The 25157-nt window shown below is 37.7% G+C and overlaps 1 protein-coding gene and 1 long non-coding RNA gene across 5 annotated transcripts in view; one reads left to right on the top strand and one right to left on the bottom strand.

Annotated features, from left to right (window-relative positions):
* Positions 1–25157, bottom strand: part of bcl9 (BCL9 transcription coactivator) — a 111938-nt gene that overhangs the window by 29091 nt on the left and 57690 nt on the right. For 2 of the 4 annotated variants that reach the window (XM_081361867.1, XM_081361866.1), the window contains exon 3: positions 17722–17876. The gene's annotated coding sequence lies outside the window, so the exon portion shown is untranslated. Of the gene's footprint in view, positions 1–17721; positions 17877–19843; positions 20491–25157 lie in introns of those variants that run through there. The other 2 variants (XM_081361868.1, XM_081361865.1) reach the window with 2 other exon arrangements.
* LOC308688161 lies at positions 20852–24389 on the top strand. The gene is made up of 3 exons (XR_014029833.1): positions 20852–20965; positions 23089–23169; positions 24120–24389. It is a non-coding gene; the product is annotated as an uncharacterized lncRNA (long non-coding RNA).

Genomic DNA, 25157 nt, shown 5'->3' with positions numbered 1-25157 from the left:
CGTTGCTTTTCTAGTGAGCATGAGTGGTACAAAAAACAAACAAACAAAAAAAAACCCACCACACTAACATGTAAAGTCTTTGGAACAAGCACAAATACAGCAAAGCAGACCCATTTAAATGCATTGACCAGGTGAGGGGCTCTTCTATTCCAAGCGTGATGAAGTCTGCAAGCTTGTACCTAGCAGTTCGAGAGTAGGTGAATGAATAAAAGCGAAAGAGAAAGTGTGAATCTGTGTGGGTGTCCCCAAATATAATAAACTAAGAAATAAGACATGAAAGAACTTTATCAAAGGTTCCAAGCACTGGTAAAAACATGTCGCCCACAAACTAAGCTTCAAAGCCCACAATCAGACAAAGAGCAGAGAAATACAACGGTGTGAAGAAACGACGCATTGTTTTGTTTTAAAGTGACACTCCAAATCCCATCAGAAGCATCCTCATAATGAGGTCACTTCCTACTCCAAACAGGAGCTGATCAACATCCAGTTTCCTCTTTCCCCAGAGTCGTTAAAAGAATCTTCCTGCATCTGGCTCATTGTCATTGCCATGTCCAGTGAAGCCTAAGTTGATTATGACGACATTTTATTATTTGTACTACTTTTAACTGGATAGTGGCAAAGGTGGGTGGTATTGTGAACTAAAGTTTCCTGCACGCTATTTGTTGAAGCATGTGCACGATTCAACGGGCATGGTGTTTTGGTTTAATAAATGTGAGCATCAATTTTAAAAAGGCATTTAGTTGGGTCAGCAGAATATTCCACCAAATCAAACCAGAAGAAACTGTGCATCTCCACATGAGAACCATTTCTGTGCCGTTTCTAACAGTGAAATTATTTCTTCTAATGTGACATCAATTGGCCATATCATCGGAGGAAGTCACATTCAGCACAAGCTCCAGTGTGATGTTGAGCCACTACCAGAGACCGAACGGCTGCAGAATCCAGATTATTCTATGGTCACCAGCACAGCACAGTGTGACTTCAATGTGTTTAAGGACAGAGAGAGTGAGAGACAGACGTTGACATAATGTGACTGCAAAAGCAGGTTCTGTGTATAAGATAAACACATCAACACAATGTTTCAATTTCTCCTACACATACAAACACACATATAACCATTTCAACTTTTCAGACCAGGGGTTTACTCACTTATGTAGTTTCTAAGGCCCCGTCCACACTACTGCGTTTTCGTTTAAAAACGGAGACCTTTTGCTAAGTTTGCACCTCCCGTCCACACTAAAACGGCAAAAACGGAGACCCAAAACGGAGAAGTTTAGAAACGCTGCTGACCCGTTTTTCGTTTTCAATCTCCGGAGGGGGTTTTAGTGTGGACAGGTCAAAACGGAGGACTTTAAAAAACGATGACGTAGTAGAGGCTCACGCTCGGCTTTATGATTGGGTGTCATCAGTCATGGCGTATATCTTTGCTAGCAGCTGTTGTCCAAGTAAATTCTGCATTTTACAATGCTATAACTGCCTACATGCGCCGGAGGCAAGCTATTATTCGAGCGATCCGTGACAATTCCCATGTGCAGTGGCGGTATCAACCGTACATGGAGCGTCGGTTTTGGGTTAACCCGGGAAGAACCAGCGCATGGTGGGATAATTTTATCAATGAAGTTGTGTTTACACCGGCACGCGCATGCCCAGTGTTGGTGAATGGTCACGTGATCCGCGTTTTCAGTCGTTTTAATGTGGACGGAGATCAATTCTAATACGCAGCTAAAACGCTGGTGTGGACGGAGATCGTATTCGTTTTAATTCTCCGTTTCTAAACGAAAACGCAGTAGTGTGGACGAGGCCTAATTCATGTTGTTTTCTTCTGTGAAACACAGAACAAGACCCTTTTAAAGAATGTTCAGGCAAAATAAAAATGAATAAAATTATATAATAAATAAAATGAAAAATAATAAAATTAATTTAAATTAAATAAAATTAAATAGAATAAAATAAAATAAAATAAAAATAATAAAATTAAATGAAAATTAATTAAATAAATAAAAAAAATAAAAAAAGTAAAATAAAACAAAAAAATAAATAAAAAATAAAAAGATTAAAAAGTTAAATTACAAATAAATCCAGAGCGTTTCCCTGCCTATGGCCCAAGATACTGCTCCAAAATCCCCGTGTCCCTACATAGGAAAAGGAATTTGGAGATTGCATGGATGGAAACTAAAAAAAAAATATATATATATATATATATATATATATATATATATATATATATATATATATATATATATATATATATATATATATATATATATATATATATATATATATATATATATATATATATATATATATATATAAAATAAAATAAGTAAATAGCTGTACTGTGCAAAATGTCCAAAATCATCAAATAAAAATAGGTAAATAACTGTACTGTGCAAACTGTCCAAACACCTCAAGTACAGCAAGCTGTCAGCATGTCAAGTCCTGTCACTGAAACTTGTATATATAAAAAAAAAAGCCCAACTATTCCCTAATAGAATAGTCAGTTTCGTAAGACAAGTAGTTGTCCGCTGTGATCCATTACCATTCACACCCACTATTATCGGTCTTCTAATGCTATACAATAGAAAACCAACAGACTAAAAGTTTAACATTTCCGCTTCAGCATTTAGTACATCATGAGAGTGAGTTATTAATGGAAGTTTTCATTATGGGTTGATTGCTCCTTTAAATCCACTATGAAAGCATAAACAACACTTATAACTTTTTAACAATCTCACAAAACATTAACGACCTTTCCTCGCCTTTCCTTGTTTCCTGTCAATCACATCAAGGCTTTTCTCATTCAACATTTAAAAACATCCTTCAACCTGCCCGTGTCTACGCCCAGGGTTATGTTATAGTCAATCTTTATAACAGTTTTACAGTTATGTATTAAAGGCTTACAAAATTTGTATCCGCACCGAGCTAGGTGACGGCAGACAAGCAAACAAGAGGTGCTAACAAAAGCTTCAACTGGGTGTCGTCATGAGTCTGTCAGATAATGTTGCCTCAAATTATAGGTTATTTTGTGTGCGAACACACATACACCCTGCCTTCAATCAGAGGACAGTGACGCAAGCAGACATGGTACGACTTAACCTTTTGCTTTCACAACAGAATTCCGCACATGCTCCAACAAACCAGTTTGTGTGTTCAGGGAAGACTGGTGCAGAAACCTATAGGCAATGATTCCGTCTCTGTCCAGAACTGTGGAACAAAAATAAGCCTTGCTCTCACTGCCAATCTGAACCTGAGTGTACTGTACCTCTCTAGCCCTCACAAAGGAGGTAGAACACTCTAGAAAAGCATTTAAGGCCAGCCAATCTAGAAAGCATAAAACATACTGTATTCAAAGATAGGAAATCTAATCAAATTCTTTTCAAACAAGTGTTGGGCGATATGCGATATGAGGGAGTCTCAAACCAGTCAATTATTCCCTGAACGTGAAAGTAAAAAAACTGAGCTTTTGGCATCTTATGCTGCATGGCACTTTAATACTCTCAGACACGAGCTCAGTGCTGATAATGGTGTATCAACCATCTTAATTTCTTGGCTTAATATTTCTCCTGTGGACCATACATTAATGACAGTGGAAAAAAATGAGAAGAATCAATATTTCTTGTTAAACATGTTGTGTTTATTTAAAGTCTGTGTTTGAAGCTGCTTTTGATTTTCATCGATGACTATTTATTGTGCAGTGTTTGGACCTAAAGACTGTTATTAGGCCTATATAATTTGTCAAAATATTATTAATAATTCATAATTGTAGTTTCATTAGTGTCATTGAAATGATTTGTTAATGCGCTATGGAAACAACAAAATGCTGACAAACAACAATGCCGTTTTCACCTTGAAATAAACAACTGTATAAGAATGATGTGCTCTTTTATAACAAGCACTCTTGACAATTTGTGAATATATAACCTTGCAATTCTATTCTGATGCAGTTTAGTCGTTTTAATAACATTGTCATTGCGGAGGTCCTCAATCCTCATACGCAAGTGTCGGTGTTGCAAGTGAGTTTATGCTGTGATTTTGTTAAGAACTTAGGAAAGGCAAATGAATTGTAGATCCTAATATTAATTTGACAATACTAGCCTGATGACGACGACAACAACAACAACATACATTCATTGGAAAATAAATTCTATTTATTCAATTCGTCCTTACTAAGCTTTTCCTTTTTTATCACTCAATCAATACGAGTCAACACCGTCAAAATACTCATTCATTCATTCTTTGAATGAATAAATTGAGACTACATCATGATGGTTTCAACAAAATATTTAACGCATCACTAGGCCTTGGCTAATAACTGCCCACTCAGCTGATTTTTATTTATTACATACAATTCAGAATTTAAAACAGAACATATAAAAATAAAATATTCAAGTTAAGATTATAGAACTATTAAGGAATAGTTCCCACAAAAGTCATAAAAATGAAGCCATATGGTAAAAATGTCCAAACATTTTTTTCCATACAATAAATGTGATTGTTGACAAAGGAATTGTCTTGCCCCCTTCCAGTTGCATGGCAAAACAGCAGATTGGATATTATTTATGGATATATTCTTTTGTTTTCTACGCAAAAAACAAAAGTTTAGAATGTAATGAGCATTAAACTCCCATTTATTCACCTTTAACTGTTATTGGTCAATTGTCTTTAATTGGCCAAACAATAGACTAATATATTGACCAAACCGATTCATTGGCTATCACAACAAGAAAGCGATCAAGGAAATCAAGCAGCAAAGAGACCACATCCAAATCAAGAGTTTCAGTAGCCGCGTTTCAATTACAGATTTGCGCAGTCATTGGCCATTTTTTTATGGGAGACATAGGCGAGCATTCCAAGCATTAATGGCAAGAAAAGCCTCTAATACTTGTGATATAATATAATATATAATACATATAATACTTGTATGTGGTGTTTCTGGGTGTTTATCCCTCATATTCTTTGTGGTTTAGAATCCAGTATTCCCGTAATACTTTTGTCTTTTATTCATTTAATGAAGAATTCTGTCTCATCTTCTGTCCAAACATACCGCACCATCTACGTCAGGTGACCTGTAAATGCGCAAAAACTGTTTCCATTGTAGTTTTGCGAAATATTACGTTTACGAACTGCCTGAAAAACCACCTCATGAGAGCGTAAAAACGTTTTTGCGATATATGGGAGTGTTTGCGAAATTGACGTGTTTCCATTGGGCGTATTATTAATTCGCAATTTCAATTTGCGCAATTTGAAGGGTAATGTAAACACGGCTACTGATGTTAAGATCAAACTGTGGTATTTCTCATCTTAAAAAAGGACAGATATCCTTCTTACACCAGGATTTCCCTAACATAACATAACTCAACGAAGGTCCCCAAACTGTTCACAATGCAAGCAAGTATTTATGGATGTATTCTACCATTTTGCTTTCTGCTTTTTTATTTTTCAATTTAACTCAAAAAGACCCAGCCTGAAAAACTCTGTTCTACAAAATACCCACATGCTGTTTGGATGTTCAAATGGCCATTTCTATCAGGCGTGTGTCTGTTTCCTCCACAGCACCTGAACATATTCCAAACGCATTAGCCGTAAACTGTGCAGGCCTGGGCTAAACCCAGCGAACTTAAACAGTAGACAAATGTTCAGTGCCTCTTTCCCTTCTCCTCCTCATTCTCTCTAAATGCAGCGCTGCACTCTTGGCCGTGTACGTTCCTTTGTTCAGTGGAGTGTCTGTGTCTGTCTAGTGAAGTGAGCTCTCCTGATCTGAGACCACCGCTGGCATGGATCACACTCGCTCCTGTGTGTATGTGTGTGTCTGTGGTAGAAGGCTCTCCTGCTTGTCTACCAAAGTTGGCATGGCGTTCCTGCTCCCTAAATGCAAGACTAAACTTCTGTTTCTGTGTGTGTGTGTGTGTGTGTGTGTGTGTGTGTGTGTGTGTGTGTGTGTGTGTGTTGTTGGCATGGTGCTGCAGGCTTCTACAGGCCGCCAAAGGCCTGGCGCCATGGTGACATGATGTCAGACGACCAGCTGGTGAGAAGGGTGATGTGCACTGGCACGTAAGTGTGTGCACGTGCATGCATGCATTCACACACAACTGGAGAAAACGAGCACACACACACACACACACACACACACACACACACACACACACACACACACACACACACACACACACACACACAATACAATACAATACTTAGTACTTAGTAATACACAAAGTACAGATGGCCACTACACATTTTCAAAATCGACTGCTTGAAAGACTAGTCAACTAATTGTCTTAAGAAAGCCCTGAATAGATTTTCATTTAGTACTCCATGTAATAAATCACAAAAGAACTGAAATAAAAATTAATAAAACTAGACTTTTTTTTCTCAAAATAATAAAAATGGCAAAAAAAATGACTAAAACGGACAATTATAGGAGTGGTATCTCAGTGATATTTAACACTGGCACTACAATTCTAGTCTATATCTATACACTAATAATTATATGACATGACACTAAAAACAAAACAAAAAGGCCAAGAAAAATTAAAAAAATTAAAAAAAGTTAATTTAGGCATTGCAACATTTAAAAAAGCAGTTAAAAAAATTTGTTTCATGCTATGTCAGTAAAGCTATTTCCATGGAAAGAACAGGGTAAAAATTGGCTACATAAATAAAGATACTATTCCTTATCTAAAGAAGAATAAATAAAAGAATCTAAAAGAAGATACTATCCCTTATCACAAAAATAATAAATAATTGTACATAGAGACAGACAAAAAAGTTTCATGATGATATTACAAGCCGTACAAGTAGCATAAAACAATACAAAAGATAATATTTTAATAAATGTGTTGTTTTTTTGGACCCCAATTATTTTTATTGTACAGACAAAAAAACAACCAAAAAAAAGTTCATGGGAACTGACTAGGCCTAATTCTTTTGAGTGAGTTCGCAGGAGAAAAATGTTTCATTTTCATTTTTGGGTGAACTATCCCTTTAAAAGGTACAATAAGATTTTTGTAATAAAATATCCAAAAATCTTATATATATATTTTTCCTGCAGTTGTGTACTTACAATATCCCAAAAGTTTCCAAAGATTTTTAATTTCAGAGAAATTCCAATTTTAAATAATGGCTCGTCCCTGGTCATTGTCGCCTGTCATTGACGTAATATCCGCGTTATCCCTGGTTTCCACTCGTACTGCCATAGTAACCATGGCGACAGACGTGGACAACTGCCTAATGTCTAGTGGCATGCTCACGCTGTTGTTCTTTCGTTTAAAAAGTACCATGGCAAGCAGACTTTGGGACAAAAGGAGAACTAAAACAAGGATCAATATCAGCGTGGCGTTTTCGAGATGCCGAGAGCTCCACGTCTGCGACTAACTTCGACTAGCCGCTCTTGCATGTACTATATTAGACAGGTGAGCAAATGTAGGCTACATAAAACAAATCAATGTTATATAGCTCAACATGATGAAATGTTAGAATATGAGCAGTATGTTATTCTAATGTTGATCTAGCTTACCGCTAGTCTCATACAGACAAACTAACACATAAAATAACATTATAACTTTCAACACACTCAAATGCAGTTTAGTGTGATAGTGTAGACCAAGTGAAACAGCGCTGTGTTACCTCACAAGTTTCATTCATCAAATAAACTGATGTGTGCGAGTAGTAATTCAGCACTGGCGTGTAGTTCGGTAGAATGAAATGTCCTTATTCCTTTATATCTGTGGGACTCGTGTGTGGCGCTGATATCGGTCTCTCATTAGCAATCACGCCCTGCTTCATACCACAGTCATGTTAAAAACATCAATGTATTCACTCATCCATAAACATTATTAGATCCATCGGCATGACGACAAGTTCCATAATTCCGCTTATGCGTCATCACCTACGCCTTTGTTATTGTAAGAGGTTAGCGACCCCTAGCGGCTAAAAAATTACATATTGTAGCTTTAACTATTTGATCATCATGACCCATGCTTAACAGCTTGCTTAACCATGCTTAACTTCACATTAATAGGCAAAAAAAACATGTGTAATCTGCAAATCCGTTTCATATAGATTCCAGATTTTCAGGACACACACAAAAACACAGACAGACATCCAACAAAATGACACTGTCAAATTCGGGTCCATTTAGCAGGCTGGCACACAGACCCCCCAGATTCACTTATGAACTGGCACACAGATGCTCAGGCCCAAACTGCTCTTGGCTTGGTGGGTGTAAGCTGGCACAGCTGGACCTCTCCATATCCCACAGAGGCTGCAACTATGAACACATACACCATAAATGACACAGCTTTAGGTCAGCAGTACCCAATAATTGGCAAAGGCAAATTAGAAACCTTTTAACAACTTTCCAATGTAGACTCAAGTATGGCCAATATGGTAAGCATGGCATCATGCAATGATGCAGTGGATGGCAAATGCTGAAGACACTGGAGAGCTTACTCAAAACCGGTTCAGCATTCATAAAATAAAATAAAATATTTTAATTTGTAGGAGATTTATGATCTGCAATTCAAATTGGTTAAAACTAGTTAAATTCTTAAACACTTTCACACTGTATTTGCAGTAGGCTTGCTGCGGTACTCGGTGTCGTGGTGTTTTTTTTTATAGAAATAAAAACCATTTAGCGAACAGTGGGACAACAGACGCTAGTCACGCTACAATTATAGACTAAAAGGGCCTGCTCTGCTCCATACAGCACGCCTTGCAGAGTCGCAGCACAGCGCAGCAGGAGTTAAGGAGTTAAGAAGATGAGTAAGAACACGACTGACAAGATGATGGCGAAGGATTTTGTGTGCAATAGATACTGGTCATCACTGACAAATATCTTATCTTGTAAAATGTGCGGACAGTACGTCACTCCCTATATACAAAGTACGAGAGTGTGACCGCGAATTCGTGGGAGACACTACAACACTCTGAATTCGGACACTACATTCATCAGCGTCAGGTTACTGCCACTTACAACTCCTCTACCGTGGCCTCATGGGATAGTAAAGTGTCCATTGAATGCACAGTCCAGAATCTTGAAGTAGTAGGATATCCGGGTACATTTCACCTACCGATTTTTTCTAATTATTTTTTAAAGAAAAGAAAAAAAATCATTTTGAATTAATGATTCATTGACTCACTCATAAAGACTTCACTTGTTCAATTACTGTATGAATCAGCATTTCTGAATTAATCTCTTGAATTAATGATTCAATGACACATTTTTAACAGTCACTTGTCGCCACCTACTGGTGTAACAATGTAATATCTACCATCTTCAATTTAAGAGTCAAGTTACTTTCAAAGGGTGTTTTATTTGTTTCTATCCAAGATATAAACTTTAATCTCAGAACTTCTGTGATCATTTAAATGAAATTCTGATACTTTGTGGTTGAAAAGCCATTTCATTCCTATGGAAAAAAAAACTGCTCTCTCTGAGTTAGTCTCAACGCAGATTTGAATGTTCCGCTGTGATCGTACTTCTTAAAGGCTTAGACATAACCGAAACATTGTCATTTAGAATTAAGATCACATTGGCGTTTGAATCAAGATTGCGATCTTTTAGCGATTAGACTAATTGTGCAGCTTTAGTTACTGCACTGACTTACCAAATCACCTACAGAAACCTACTCAAACGTACTAAAAGAATGAAAAAGGAATCAGAACCAGAATCATTGAATTGCTTTTGATTCCCATTCCTACTCTCTGCTGTTTGCCTGACACCCAAAAATCCATGGTGAATAAGGAAACCAAGACGGACAACAGGGTTGGGGGCTTTGTCTACATGAATCAATGTTACTTCATAGTCCCACTGCACATTAGCATGAATGATATGCAAACAACCACATGAATTTCACACAGTGTCTGTGTAGAAGGTAGGAGCATCCTCGATCTTAATACCTAATTCCTAAATTAAGCTTGGCAAAATAGTATGCACACCAAGATTAGCAAAGCAGTATGGTTTCGCACAAAGATTATAAGAGCCTTTTTCCTTAAAGCTGCTCTGGATGACAGCTGTGAGGGTGGACAGATGGTGCGCTGGCCTGTAGGGGAGAAGCCAGCGAGACTGTGTCAGGACAGGGTTACTTGGTCATCAGTGAGAAACCATGAGACCAAAAAGCTTATAGCTGCAGCACAGCACCCAGCGGCCATGATTAGCATTTAATGACGCTTGCATACTGAGAACACTACTCTCTGAGACAAATATGGTTACATACAAAAGAGCCCTAAAAAGTCTTGAGACTGCTTATACAAATACGGTTACAACTACCGTTTGGTAAGAAATAAAAACATTTTGTTTTAAGTCAAAGAAAGTTTGAATAAATCTAGGACTATTTTGATTCATATTGCTAAGAAAAATCCAGATAAATATGGCAAAAAAAAAAAATAGCCTACTTACTGCTAATATATGAGTATTGTTATTCAAAAAGTGCAAAAGGATGAGGGTTAAGTATGTGTGGGATGTTTAAAAAAAACCGATATACTTTTATATCAGTATAAACCAATATAAAAGGTTCTCAGTTCAAATTCTTGAGATTTGAACATATGTGTGCACCTTACCATTGTATAAATGTGGTTAGCAGGAGTCTGAAGCTCTTGCTCTCTTCATTCGCTTGAGGCTACAATTTGGCTAACAGAGTTGGTGAACTGCAGGTCGATTTAATGCTGCTAGATTCTCTCTGAAAACAGACAATGATTACACTATTACACAACACTCCACTTCTAATCTGCAAATTTAAACTACAAATTAAATTTCAGGGCATTTTCTGAACTGTTTAATAGATATACTCCCCAACACCTTACCAGCAAACCAACTACAATAAGGTAGAAGGAAAAGACTAAAGAAAATTCCTTACATAAACGTACTACAGCAGGACCATAATAATCAGATATTACTTTAATTTACACTATAGTGGTAACTGATTACCATATTCATGCACATTGTCATTTGCATCCCAGCCAAGACAAGCTAAACAGCGTTAAGTTTTTTGTTGTTTTTTTTTTTCCTGCAGCAGGGCCAGGGACGGTACTTTAAAGAATGAGGCAAAAGGCCTTTATTTAAATAAATAAATAAATAAAAACAGCAAAAGTGCAATGGTAATACTATAAATTTTGGTAGCACTATGAGGTAAATAAACAATGCAAGCCGAGTTCAGGCTTCTGCTTTAACATAAACTGAATTCGATTACAATTAGTTCAATCTACACCAGTCTACAAGGGAATAGGGCTGTCACTTTACGTTCGAAAATCGATTGCACCAACCAACACAAGTTTCGAAAACGAAAATAGGGAATCGATTTTAACGGCGTTCTCTCAGAGCGCGTCCAGCTCGTCACGATACGCCCGCAGCGAATGCGCGTCACACAGCAACTGCAGGCTCTGACACATAACAGCAAATTATACTTCTGCATAATGCGTCTCTTTTTACTACAAAAATGTGAATTCTGCCGGTATTCAGACAGTCACATGCATACAGATACAGATTCGGGCTATGGTCTACAATCGCCTAAATTTGTTTGACATTTCTAATCGTAAACACAGCCATGTTGAAGACTGCAGTAATGTTTTTCATTGATGTTATGACAGTCCACTCTGCTTTTTCGAGAATGTTGCACTCTAGTTTGTCATTGTGCACGAAACTTCATGCCAATAAATCATCAGAAATATTGCTGACTTGTGCGTCTCAAGCGCCCTCTTTACATCCGTCCTGATGCCTGTTAGTTGTCTGTGGATTTGCCCATATTTGGCGTTTAAAATGGAAACGTCTTTAGACATGGAAAATCGATTTTCAATGATTCAATGAACACTTATGTCTCAAAAATCGAACAGGATTTTTTCACAAAAGTGACAGCCCTACAAGAGAGTAATGCATCTTAGACCCACTTCAGTCTCTGGTGATCCGATCGATTACAAGTGGTCAGACCTACACATAGGCCTGTCACGATAACAAATTTTGCTGGACGATAAATTGTCCAAGAAATTATCGCGATAAACGATAATATTGTCGTACTGAGACCATTTTCATTTAATATAATTATAATGGCATAATAATGCAGGTACACCTTTTCAACGATCTATAAACTTTTATTTCTAAAGAATATTAAACATTGAAAACGGAAAACATTTTAAATATCCAAAAAAATGAACAAAACAACCAAAAACAATGAAAGCAATGGACTCTTAGTGTCTGTTAACAAAATAAATGTCTGTTAATAAAAAAAAAATGAAACAAAATTGCACTTCAAAAAATATTAAAAATTAGGCTTTAGACATTATTAAATAGTGATACATTCCATAACAGGCAAAACTGACAGTTAGGACCTTTGTAAACAAATAAAAAAAGCCTCAACAAGCCATATCACCCAAATTTTGCACTGTTACTCCTGTTACTTTGTCAAGTGATTGTGTACTGTCGGGAAGACAGAGACGCACTTTATTGCGTGCATGCTACGCACTGAAAATACTTGGTTAGGATTAGGGGTGAGGAGTGCGTGCGTATTACACGCCATAAAGAGTGTATCATATGCACGCAAAAACTATTTTTGGCATATAAATGGCACGAGAAATAACATTTGTGGTATAGATATGCATTTTCATGTGATTGGGCTCGCTGTCGCAACTCACAACTAGCGTCTTCTCTCTCTCCCGGCAGTAGCCGCAAACAGTCCCGCGGCCGCCGGCGCTTTCCCATACAAAGACCATGTGACTGACAAGCGCCGCCTTCCCACACAAAGACCATGCAACTGACAACAAGAGGGTTCACTCCTCCTATACGCTAAAGAACCGAGCGAGAGTGGTCATCCAGTCTCTTTGGTAGAGAGAGAGAGACGAGGAAAACAAACAAGCATGCAAATGGAATTATCGCGGCCGGAAAAATTATCGAGCTCATTTTTTTTATCGTGCGATTAATCGACTTATCGACTATCGCGACAGGCCTACCTACACAGTGTCCAAAATGTTTTGTGATCCAAACCATAGTGTACACTAATGCACCCTGAATGATGCAGCCAAGAAAAGAGCACAGGAGAGCCCGCTCATCTGTCAATCAACCACAACCATTACACTAAAACAATGGTTTTAAAATGTTCCTTTTACATGTAGCTTAAAAAGGAAATAACCCTCCAATTGGAAAACTATGAAAAAGACCATACATGTAAATGAACAAGATTTCACTGAAACTCTCCAGTTTGCCTTATATCTCCATACATCATGTGAAACACACACATCTGAAGTTTAGCTTATATAGAAATCCAGTGTATAAAGAAGTTGAACAACAAGAACTGTCAAACTATCAAAAACCAGTGACCCCATTTGTGAGAAAATTCGATCACACGTGGTCACAGAAGACACATTTGCCACATATGCCACTATACCAGGGTCTTCATTTAATCAGGAATGGCAACTTACATTGTGTCCTAACCAGATGCGATACGATAAGATTCCAGCGACAAGCAATTTGTCTGTCCACACCAGACGTGACAAAATCAATCAAAAACCACAGCCAATCAGAACAAATAAAGCACATAAACATTACCTGAGATTATCATTGCCATACTTTGTGTCATTTCAGCAACGACATTGCAGAAAAATAGAGACCGTTTCTAAAGTGCATTTTTGACATGCATATTTATTAGCAAAGTGTAAAGGATTTACATTGGACATAATTTGATAGTTGGACATTTATAGACATAAGGCAGTATGGACCATAAAACTGGCATAAAATGAAAATTCAACCTAATTTCTAAACATTATTAAATTGTTTGTGTAATAAGTTTCAGCCATACTCTTTTTTTTTTTTAGTTCGTAATTTAATGAAAATGTCATAACTCAATCTTCCATTGAAATGACAGACTTCTCTTTGGTGACGTATGCCGGACTTCTCCAATCATTTGGTAGCCTTAAACCACCCTTTTTTAAAACCGACTGCAAGCTAGCATTCAAATCTGCCTCAATCCAATCAACACCTGATAGAACCAAGTCCCCACCTCACTAAACGGTTTCATTTGGATGTAATTCACAAATCACAATACAATGTTGCCGAGCGATGTTGCTTGGGCACTTTTCCATTAAGAATAGGGCTGGGTATCGATTCAGATTCCAATTTGATTCGATTTTGATTCGCAAGCTCTCAATTCGATTCGATTTTCAATTTTCAATTCGATTTTGATTCCCTATTCGATTCTTGCTTCGACTCAATTAATATATTTAATACAAATCCTATATTTCATAAAACAGAACAGAGAACATAAGTTTACAAGCGGTTAATTAATAAAAAGAAATTAAGAGCCACAAACCTGTATATTAAACTTTTTATTTTAGGTACATTAAAACAAAAGCCAACTCTATATTTTAAATGCATACAATGAATAGACAGGATTTCCGCATGCCTTGATTAAACAGGATCAGGTTATTTTAAAAGTTAAAACAAACATAAAATCTCACAGCATTAGCTGTAACATGGAGGCTGAAAGCCTATTAACAGTCTAGAAAAACTAATACTGGCTTTTGGGTGATAGATAAATAAATATTAATCGACCACATTTAATACAATTTTGCCCAGCCCTAATTAAGAATGGGCAACAAATTTCTATCTGGATACTTTAGATCGGCCGTGGGCCCTGTGTCTTCTTAACCTGGTTGCCCATTGATTGCAACATTGCTCGCAACATTGCTCAAAAAGTTGCCCTGTGTATCATCACCATAAGGGACAAATTCAAATGAGTACATAATGCTTGATATTCTCAAAGGTAAATACCTCTCTGTGAAAAGCAAAAACAGAGTCTGAACATTTACACATGCAAATCCTATTTTTCCAGGAGAAACCAGCACTTTTTTTGACAAAAAACCTGCTTGTTTGCTTCCAATTTATGCAAAACAAGCATTTGGGTTTTTGGTCAAAACTACTCCTATGAATTCAATGTTATATCGCATTCAACTACAGGTTAAACTGCGACCATTATAAACTTAAAAAAAAAAACATGGGTTTAGAAGTTTGTCAGTGATAAATTACACTCACAATTCAGTGAGGTAACCCAGGCAACAAGACAACCAATAAAGAAAAGTATGACCCGCTCCGGTTAAAGGGCAGGATTTCCGCTGCGGCCAGTGGGGTTTATAAAATCCTCCTGCACATTTATCAAAATCACCTTTAATTATGAATTGCAAAGGAAATGCAAACCACAAACTAACATACACAGACCTGAAAGAGGGGATAGTACTAAATCAAAGAGCAAGCAAGCAAACAGGCAAGACATCGAAAATAATTCACACAAACCCCATTCACAGACAAACAAGCACTATAAACGTTTCTCACCATACAGATCTTAGACATACAGAGAGACCATCCAGCTCAAAACAAATGAGAGACCATTACATCTGCCCAAAGACTGTAGCAATGATTACAGGTTGCATTCCACGTGTAGGTATCCACAGAGAAAATTCCCAGAGTCCCAAGACTCCCAACTCACTTGTACACAAACTTTAATACAGTTCCTTACTTTCAAAAGAACACAAACACCACTAGGTTTAACACTGCAAGACAACAGCAATGATTTATACAATGGTCTGTCTGAATACATGATTCTGATTGGCTGAAAGATGTGCAATAAAACCATTTAACTCGCAGGTAAGTTCCAAGTCAGTTCAATCACTGTTCTATATTAAAGCGCTGTTTTCATTTCACACACAGAGACACACGTCACTCGCACACAGAGAGCGGAGATCGCAACTTTTAGTAATAAAATAGCTTTGCAACATATTTCTCAGCAACAAGGGGGTTACATTGCTATTTTGAAGTAATTAAACTCACAGCTTCATTGTTAATAGAGAGAGACACTGAACAGACATGTACGAATCTCTCTCTCTCTCGGTCGATATTACTAAATTCAAATAAATTATATAATTAATTTATTCAAAGCATTGTAATCTTATGCACTACTTTATCTCTGTGTCTGATTTAAAGTGGGCAGAATGCTAGATCTAACAAGCCGTAACTGACAACAAAAATTATTGACGAAATATAATCGATTTACTTCGCATTTTCCATTCAATTAATAATAGAGAAGTAAACACTATAATAGTTTTACGTATAGCGTTTCATTTCTTTAATAATTTATTAGACAGAACTGTTAAAACAAACTAACTTATAAACAGAGACCGCAAACTAATGAAGAAAGTGCCATCTCTTTCTTTGCATTAACTGAACATTTTTGTTTCAATGAACTCAATTTTAAAGCAACCAGGTTACTTTAATTCAAACCAACAATATCTTTTTTACAGAGTGTGCTGTCACAATTAATGTCCAGCTTCCAACACTACACTGCTAAATGTCGGCCGAAAAAATATGGTTTGGCAGATTTCGTGGTTTGAAATCAACATGAGAATAATTAGTTTATTAGTGCGTCGCCAACACAATTCCAAGTTGTAAATGCCTACAGTTATCTTTGATCAAAAGACAGTAGGTTGCTAGCATCAGTCACCTCTGGGCATACCACAACTACAGCCAAGCCTGTGATAGAGTATACTAAGAACATCTGCCAAATATGAGAATGGAACAGATATTGAAAAAGCAAGACACTAAAATTACATCAGAAGAAACAATCAAATCATAGTTTCCCATTAACACTCTCACAAACTCACTTTCACTAGCAGCAGGTAAATTCCACTGTAACATCTAGTCTATACTGTGAAAATAATCATTGTCAAAAGCAAATGTCTTTAATAGACTTCTATTACATGAACATGAGTGATGCTTGCCTATGCAAAACTTGAAGCCACAATGGTCAGGTGTGTATTTTTTTAGCATGTTGCAACGTGGTTCCTTCCCACACCAGTGTCCAGTCTCTATAATATTCTGGTTCCTAAATATGGTTTGAGTCGTTTTATTCAATGTGGACAAGATTTTTACCCATTTGATCCAAATTGTCATTATTTACTCACTCCTGTATTCAATTTTTAACTACATGCATGTAATTTTCTTCCATGCAATTGCAATTTATGGGGACTAGAGTTTTTAAGCTTAAGAATGCAAATGCACCAAATGTGCAATACATCACAAATCTCTTGAAGCCATTAAACAACATTATTCTTTGAGTGAATATTTAGCATGAATTGGCTGAGCTGGTTCACAAAATCCTCTACTCCAGTTCTCAAATTGAACTCAATGACTCAATGAAATTATCAGTGAATAACGACTTAACTTTTGGCTTGTTCCACATACAAAAATTTCATAAGAATTTGGAACATAGCATGATTACTTTTTGTTTCTATTAATTGTAACAACATGGAACAAAACAGCCAGAACAAGCTTAAATTTCTCCAGAAGAAAGAAAGTTTGGAATCTTTGGGTGTACCATTCCTTTAAAGCAATAGCAAACCTCTCCTCAAGACGCACAATTTAATGTATCAGTCACGTCCGTAAAACAAATTTAAATCTCAAGCATGGGGAACAGTAATGCATAGTCTACTTTAGCAAACTCAACTATTAATACATATATTCAATCAACCAATCCCATTCAAATCAATCTACTGGGCTGTCTTACTCGAATAGATTTCCAAGGTCTCCCATTTTAGGAGGATCTTGTAAAAGCACAATTGATTTTAAGTACAATAACATTGTGATTCATTCTTAGCAGAATCAGAAAGGTCTTAAATATTTAAGCCTAGCCTACATTTCAGATCTGTGTAAAACATGATGGTATGTGCATTGCACAACAGTTATCTTACCTTGAACGCCCCTCAGGTTTCAGAGTATCCTGTTCTCCCTCATCTGAAGAGCGTGCAAATAATTTCCACTGTAAATAGTGTTTGAATTTGTGTCCGGCTCTTCTCCCGTAGATTAAACCAGTGAGCTCAGGAGATCACAGACACTATCCGAACACCTGTGGAGAAAAAAAAGAAACCAGAGTCAGACCACAAACCTACACATAACCACAGAAGATCTGAAGACATTGGTAGATGTCTGTTGGAGGAAGTAAGAGGTTGTTGTGCGATTTACTTATTTGAACATTTATTCTTAAGTGTCAGGTAGAACTGGTTGCACTGAGATTATGTATAGCTCATAAAAGCGAGGATGAGATTTCATGGAAAGTGCAGGAATGAAGGCAAAACCGGGACGCTATTTTTGTAAGCGAGATTCCAAATAATGCCAATGCAGTTCTGCATTACTCGGCAGCAAGAAACCGAGATTCAATGAAGAAAAACCAAGCTGTTCTCAAATATCACAGTATGCAATATTTCAGAAACCCCTAAATAAGTTTAGAGTTGGGCTTCACTTGCTGCACAGTGACCTGGGACAAATACCGGGCATTATTGCAGAATGCTGTGATGAGGCGAAGCCAAAACGAATAGAACATTTGCCAGAATAAACCCAAGAAACACAAGAACTTCCCCCCTTTCCAATCGTTCTAACGAACTTCACCACATGCTAATTCTTGACAAAACCGAACCTACAGCAGTAATTACATGACTCACTTTGTGGATAGGTAGGCCTACAACAAGGATTCCATTCTCTAAACACACACACACACACACACATTGACTAGTTCAAGAAACAGGGGAAGATTTCTCTGAGGTTTACTATGGGTTAGTCTACACAACTGGTAAAGTCAAGGTTCAGATCAGAGGAAAACAAGCATTGCATTAGCACACTGTAATAGTTATTTTGCGTGTGGTAGAGTATTTCAAGTGAAAAAAAAAAACAAAAAAAACAATCTGTGTGCTTTTACGCTTGACTACAAAAACAAAACGTACACTTAATTCCTTATCAATATCTAAATTGTGGTCTAATGCCAAGTCTCAGCAAGTTCACAACACTATAAAGGAAGACCAGACTTTAATGTTCATACATAATGCACTAAAAGTCACTTTAGTTCAAACCAGGGTAACCAGAGGTTGTAATACCAATAAATAAAGAATTTAAGGTTGTATATTCATGCTTGGCAAACCACACCCAGCAAACATGGGCTTTCCTTTTGAATAATATCACAAATATGCAGAGTATGAGAGTTCCTCAACTGTGACAACCTTATCGAGCTCAAAACCAAAACTTCCTGAGGTCATATACACTTTGAGAATCTTCTGAATAAGATGTAGTCCCAAAACACCTTGGTTGTTTATGTGTTTGCCCATTTGTGATAAACTCTTGAGTGAGTGCAGGCCTGGGCAGAGTTAACTAGCCTCTCTCGAGTAACCCAACACAGATACCTGCACACAGAGGAAGCTAATAGACAACAAAACACCGTTTATATCTGCAGTCGAGTGGTGTATCACGTTCAGCTGGATATACGGTTTCAAAACGAGGGTTTTAGAAACATTGTAAGAAAAGTAAATGGGGTTTGATGTAACAATGGAGAGCTGTAAAAACACGCAGCGGCGGCCTCACGAACTTCCTTGTAACCTGGTGGATTCTCTGAAGAATACAAAAAAAACCGAGGAAAGTTGGAGAAGCAAAGGAGTTTACAAGAGGAACACAAGTGCTGTTAACGAATAAAAATGGTGCACACGGAAATACATGCTTTAAAATTAACTGTTGAGATTTGTTGCGATTAAACGTAGGTATGAGAGTGGGACAAACCGCGGGGTGGGAAAAACAAGCTTTAGCATCTCCAGCCATAATGGTATTTGCAAGAAAGTTATCCGCGTCTTACTATGAATGCATATTGATAAAGGGAAATAAATACAACACAATCAAGGTAAATGAATAGCACTTAGTCTATTTAAATGTGGTGTTTTAAATCCTATAATCTTAAATAAGGCATTCTTTGGGGTTTCCCCAAGTATATTTCAATGGGAGCAAGGCCAATCGAGCATGGAAGAAAAGTAGGAACGAAAGCAAAACAAATCTCACCATGTTGAGCACGGTAACAGCAAATATTCCACACAAAGCACTTTTCCCATAGCATTTGCAAGTGATAAAAAAAATCAAGGCTCCGCGAATTCCATTCCCACTGAAAAAAAGTGAAGTTATTCCACAAGCGAGCGCGTTCCCCTCATTATAATCCTAGAGGTATCCCATTTTCCAAAGACAAATTCAAGAGCACGGATGCCCGAGCCTTCTCGCTAACAAAGGGCTCCGACCATCCAAGGTAAAACCCAAAGAATCGGTGAAGGGGAAAAAAAAAAATCTCAGCTCCAGACAACAAATGGCCAAACGGCTGATCCAAGACGTCCCAAACTTGTGCAGCCCTTTTTCTCTCTCAAAGAAGTTGTTCCTGTTTCGCCAAAGCTTGGGGGAGGGGAGCTGTTTTATCAAGCTCCTGGCCAAAGAGAGCGAGAGAGAGAGAGCTTAAAATCCTGCTGGCTCTTGTATGCTAGATATCCACTAGAATAAACGGTTTAAATCAAGTCTGCAGTGTGTTTCTAGAGCGAGTGATATCTGTTAAGAAATAGCAGTGGTTTAAATAATAACCGCAGCTGGCTGCACTAAACACAAAGACATTATATGAGAATCAACGTCAGTCCTTATAGACAGTATATCGGACCACTTGTAGGGCTATGCTTTCCTTGTTAGTCGACATTAAGTGTTTTAGATGCAAAAAGGATACTCTATTTCCTTTATCCTTTGGACTGCTCTCCTTTTACAGTGGTTGGGAAAAGCCGCTATATTTTAATGGTGAAAAGTGTGCGGTTGGAAAAACACAGAGAGGTGTCCGATTCCGCGCGACGGGGCTTCACGAGCGATTCACTCTCCCCAAAACGTGCTAGTCACAGCCTTTCCTTGTGAAACACAAGTGATTAAAATAGCTCACGGCACTAACATGGCTTCCCCCATCAGAAATCAGCGAGAGCCGCTGATGTGCACTCGCCTCCCCCCGCTATGATCCGGCCGGATGGTTTAGTCCATATTGTAATAAGTAGCAATTCTAGGTCAGGTTGACTTGCCATTGAAAATAGTGACTGACGGCGGACATCAATTCGAGCGACTGTGCTCCGAATCAACCGCTATGATTTGTCGTTCAGATATATAAAGGTAGGTAATGGTCAAACAATGCAAGGAAGAGCTCACTAGGACACGGTGAATCGTGGTGGTGGTACTGCTGTTTTGTTGAGAGTGAGACATGAGAGAAGGTGTCAAAACATGACATTATAGTCACATTTCCAGCCATTTGATTAACGTATGATGCTAGATATGGGACGAATCTAATAAAAAAATCTGCATTGTCGTTTATATGTGTATAGAGTGAGAGAGAGAGAGAGAGAGAGAGAGAGAGAGAGAGAGAGAGAACATTTAGCAAAGAACTCAGGCTTTACATATGGACTGGTCTGGAACCAGATATATGAGTGGAGTAAAGTGTTCTATAATCACTCAGTTTTAGATTCACTTCAGGATTTACATTTCTCACCCAACACACATTAGAGAGAGAAACCCTGCTATTGAGCGATCATTGAGCATCAATAACCACCACCAGCACTCCAGATGAAATCACACAACATCCATGTGTTTACTGTAATATATATAATAACAAAATTTATCCTGTCTGGACACTATTTTCACAACTCAATATGCAGTCTTCCCTACTATTTCAAATGCATATGACGAGAACATTCATAACAATATAGGCAAACAATTCCTGGATGAAGTGCATCCATGCGTTGAAAGTACAGCATAAATGAAATCCATACAACCACTTGAATAAGTACACTACCAAATACTTTACAGCTCGATTATTGTATTGTTTTCCTATTTATATTTTTTATTTTGGGGTATGACATGCTCTTGACAGGTTTTACCAAAACACACATAGACACAAATGGTAATATAGTATTACGAAATCGGCATTATTCAACAGAAAAAAAAAATAAAAAAAATTGTCCATTTTAAGGGCACATAGTTCATGTCAAAACACATTCGCACTAGAATATACCACAGGTCCAACAATCTTTCCCAAAATCTTTTGCTGATCCTCTGTTTAAATGTCATTTGGAGAGACATAATCCTTATATCACCCCGTTCCACTGAGACACTCCGACAGCAAACTCTTATAGTGGCAAAACAAGAGAATACAAAAGGATTTCATAAGTATAAGCCGAGCGCAATAGCAGAAATGTATTTACTTATTTAAACAACAAGAAATTGCAATTTATTCAAGCCTGAAATAGAAAGCGAGATGGGACAAAAATGCATTTCTCTTAATTTTGACGACAACAAAACAACTAGTGTGAGTGAGTGAGAGCTCAGAGTTGACAGAATCTGCTGTTCACACTACAGAATATTAAATGCTGAGGAAGAGGTGAGACTCATGGGATTAAATGCATTTGCTGGCAATCTAATCCTGAACCGTCACTACCACCAACAAACCCAAGCGATTACACCGCCCCGTTTGGGGGGGGGGGGGCTGGCTAAAAACAACAGCACCAGATTCTCCTTCCATCCTGGGGTGTGCTCAATTCCCCGTGATGTTAGCAATTGCTTTCTCGCTTTTTACCCACTGCTGAGTCCCGAACTGGGTCCCCCCAGGTAACAAAGAAGTGGAAAACCGATGATCTGTTGCCTTTTCCTCCAGCAGTGATACGTACAAACAGCGCTTCCCTGCTGATCGAAAGGAAATGTATTTACTCTCTTCCAGGAGAGAAAAAACATGAAAGTGTCTTAGTTGAGTATGAAGCTTTTACCTTACTGCTCTATGAAGGAGAGAACAGGGACAGATGACACTGTTTACATACTTTAATGTGCTCGACTGAGCTTTCCTGTTTTGGTATCATTGATTTACTATATACTATATCTGTTGAACGCAAAAGAAGATAGGTTGAAGAATGTTGGTAACCAGAGAGTTGATGGTAGCCATTGACTTCCATGGTATTTTTCTCCCCATACTATAGAAGTCAATGGGGTCCATCAACTGGTTCTTCAAAACATCTTCTTTTGAGTTCAACAGAAGAATAAAACTCATACAGGTTTGAGACAACATAAGGGTGAGTCAATTATGACTTTTCATTTTGGGTGAACTCTCTCTTTAACGGTTTAATTAAATTGCTCAGAGAGTTATAGTGCCCCACTGCCCCTTGTGGCTGTGACATGTCAAATCAAGCATGTCTAGCTAGAAGCATTCATGTTCATGTTTGTTTTGAACCTTACTGTTGATTTGACACCAGTTTTGTTAGATGCTCTAATAATGAAGACGATGGGGATGAAGATGTGTTGGAAACATAAGCCCTTGAAGCCATATGTCACAGGTGTGTTTAACCATCAAGTGTCACCAGGTGACATCTGTTTGAATGAAAGAGCACAAACATCACCAGGGCACAGATCGCTGTCAAATATTAACTCTGTAAGGCCTGGTATATGAAATAATAAATAAATAAAAATCTAATATTTTTAAATGGAACAGTTTATTGAACCTTTCATTTAAATCTAAACACATTTTACATGGTTTTTCTATTAATAAATAAAATGCATAGATAGTCAACTAAACCAAAGTTGCTAAGTTTTCATCTTGAAATATTACTTACAATACAAAAATTATATGTACATTTACTGTATAAAAATGAGGTAAAAAAAATTTATACTAAAGGGCCTTTACTTTCTTTAAAAATATAAACTATCAATCAGACAACAGAAGGCATATAACGTGTAAAACAGGCCTTAGAAGTTTGTGTTTCAGATATGAACAGTAGGCTTTATAGGGTTAAAATCTGTATTTGAGAGAGTGATGTGAGACATTTACAATCCACAAGGCAAAATGAGGTATAAACGATTCATGAAACAGGAATAATGTAAAAGGTAACATACAAAAATGTCAAAAATTATGACAACTAGCCCCTATATTTATTTTTTCTACATGTGTTCCCTCAGGGTCAAATATCAACTACAACTGCTTCAGTCGCATTAAAACGCACAAATGTGTTTTGAAAAGAACAATTAACATGTCATCAACATGCCACTTAATACCAAACAATTTAATCAAGCACCGTAATTTATTCGATAATAGCATATCAAAGCTCTGAATTAAAACGAGAGTTATCAAAATGAATTTCTGTCTAATTGTTGTTAACAAAATTAAATAATACGTTTACTTAACTTGGGCATGGTTCTTTAAAACTGTATATTAATTAGAGAAGAAGTGAAATGCTTGAGTGATCATGTGTGCAATGCTTGAATTTTTTTTATTTAATTTTTTTTTCAGTGCTGCCAGTGTGAGAGAGCTATGATCTCTCTTCAACTTTTGGCTGAAGTTTGAAGGAAAGATTTTTTGGCCGCAGTCATATCCGCCTCGACAGGACAGAAGATCTTTCGACTCTGCACAAACGTCACAGCAAAACAAACTTCCTCTGCTGGGCCCGCACTCCTCCTTTTTAATTTATTTCTACGATTTTGGCAGCATGCATAGCTTAGTTGCACCATCCATCCTTGCCTTTCCCTCTCTCTCTCTCTCTCTCTCTCTCTCTCTCTCTCTCTCTCTTCTCTCTCTCTTCTCTCTCTCTCTCTCTCTCTCTCTCTCTCTCTCTCTCTCTCTCTCTCTCTCTCTCTCTCTCTCTCTCTCTCTCTCTCTCTCTCTCTCTCTCTCTCTCTCTCTCTCTCTCTCTCTCTCTCTCTCTCTCTCTCTCTCTCTCTCTCTCTCTCTCTCTCTCTCTCTCTCTCTCTCTCTCTCTCTCTCTCTCTCTCTCTCTCTCTCTCTCTCTCTCTTCTCTCTCTCTCTCTCTCTCTCTCTCTCTCTCTCTCTCTCTCTCTCTCTCTCTCTCTCTCTCTCTCTCTTCTCTCTCTCTCTCTCTCTCCTTCTTGCCACTCTACCCTCCTTCTCCCTTCAACCTCTATCTCATTCGTCTCTGTGTTGCACACTCTGTCTCTGTAATAGGAAACATTTCTCTCTATCCCTGCTAAACAGCTTCAGTTTTACACAAAGAGAGACAAGAGCAACACCAGCTTGCTACATAAACGCCTCGCGTGCTCCGTATACGACGTAAATATCATAAGAGGTTGGAGCCATGGTGCAGTGGTTAGCAACAGGTTGAGTCAGTGCTCAGCTGCTGCAGGTTCGAGTCTGACAAGTCGGTTCACTCGGCTGCCATCTTGGCAGCGTCTCCAGACAGTTCATTCCTGTGTATAAAATAGTCATTCAAGTATACCTTCTACTTGATTCGGGAAAGACCAAAATCTTCAAATGCATTAGCATCCTACAATTTGTGGTTGGTAAGATTTAATGTTTTAGAAAGAAGTCTCACCA

Source organism: Scardinius erythrophthalmus (assembly GCF_964197995.2).
Source record: "Scardinius erythrophthalmus genome assembly, chromosome: 3".
NCBI classification, from domain to species: domain Eukaryota; kingdom Metazoa; phylum Chordata; class Actinopteri; order Cypriniformes; family Leuciscidae; genus Scardinius; species Scardinius erythrophthalmus.
This window is presented reverse-complemented; position numbering and strand designations above follow the sequence as displayed.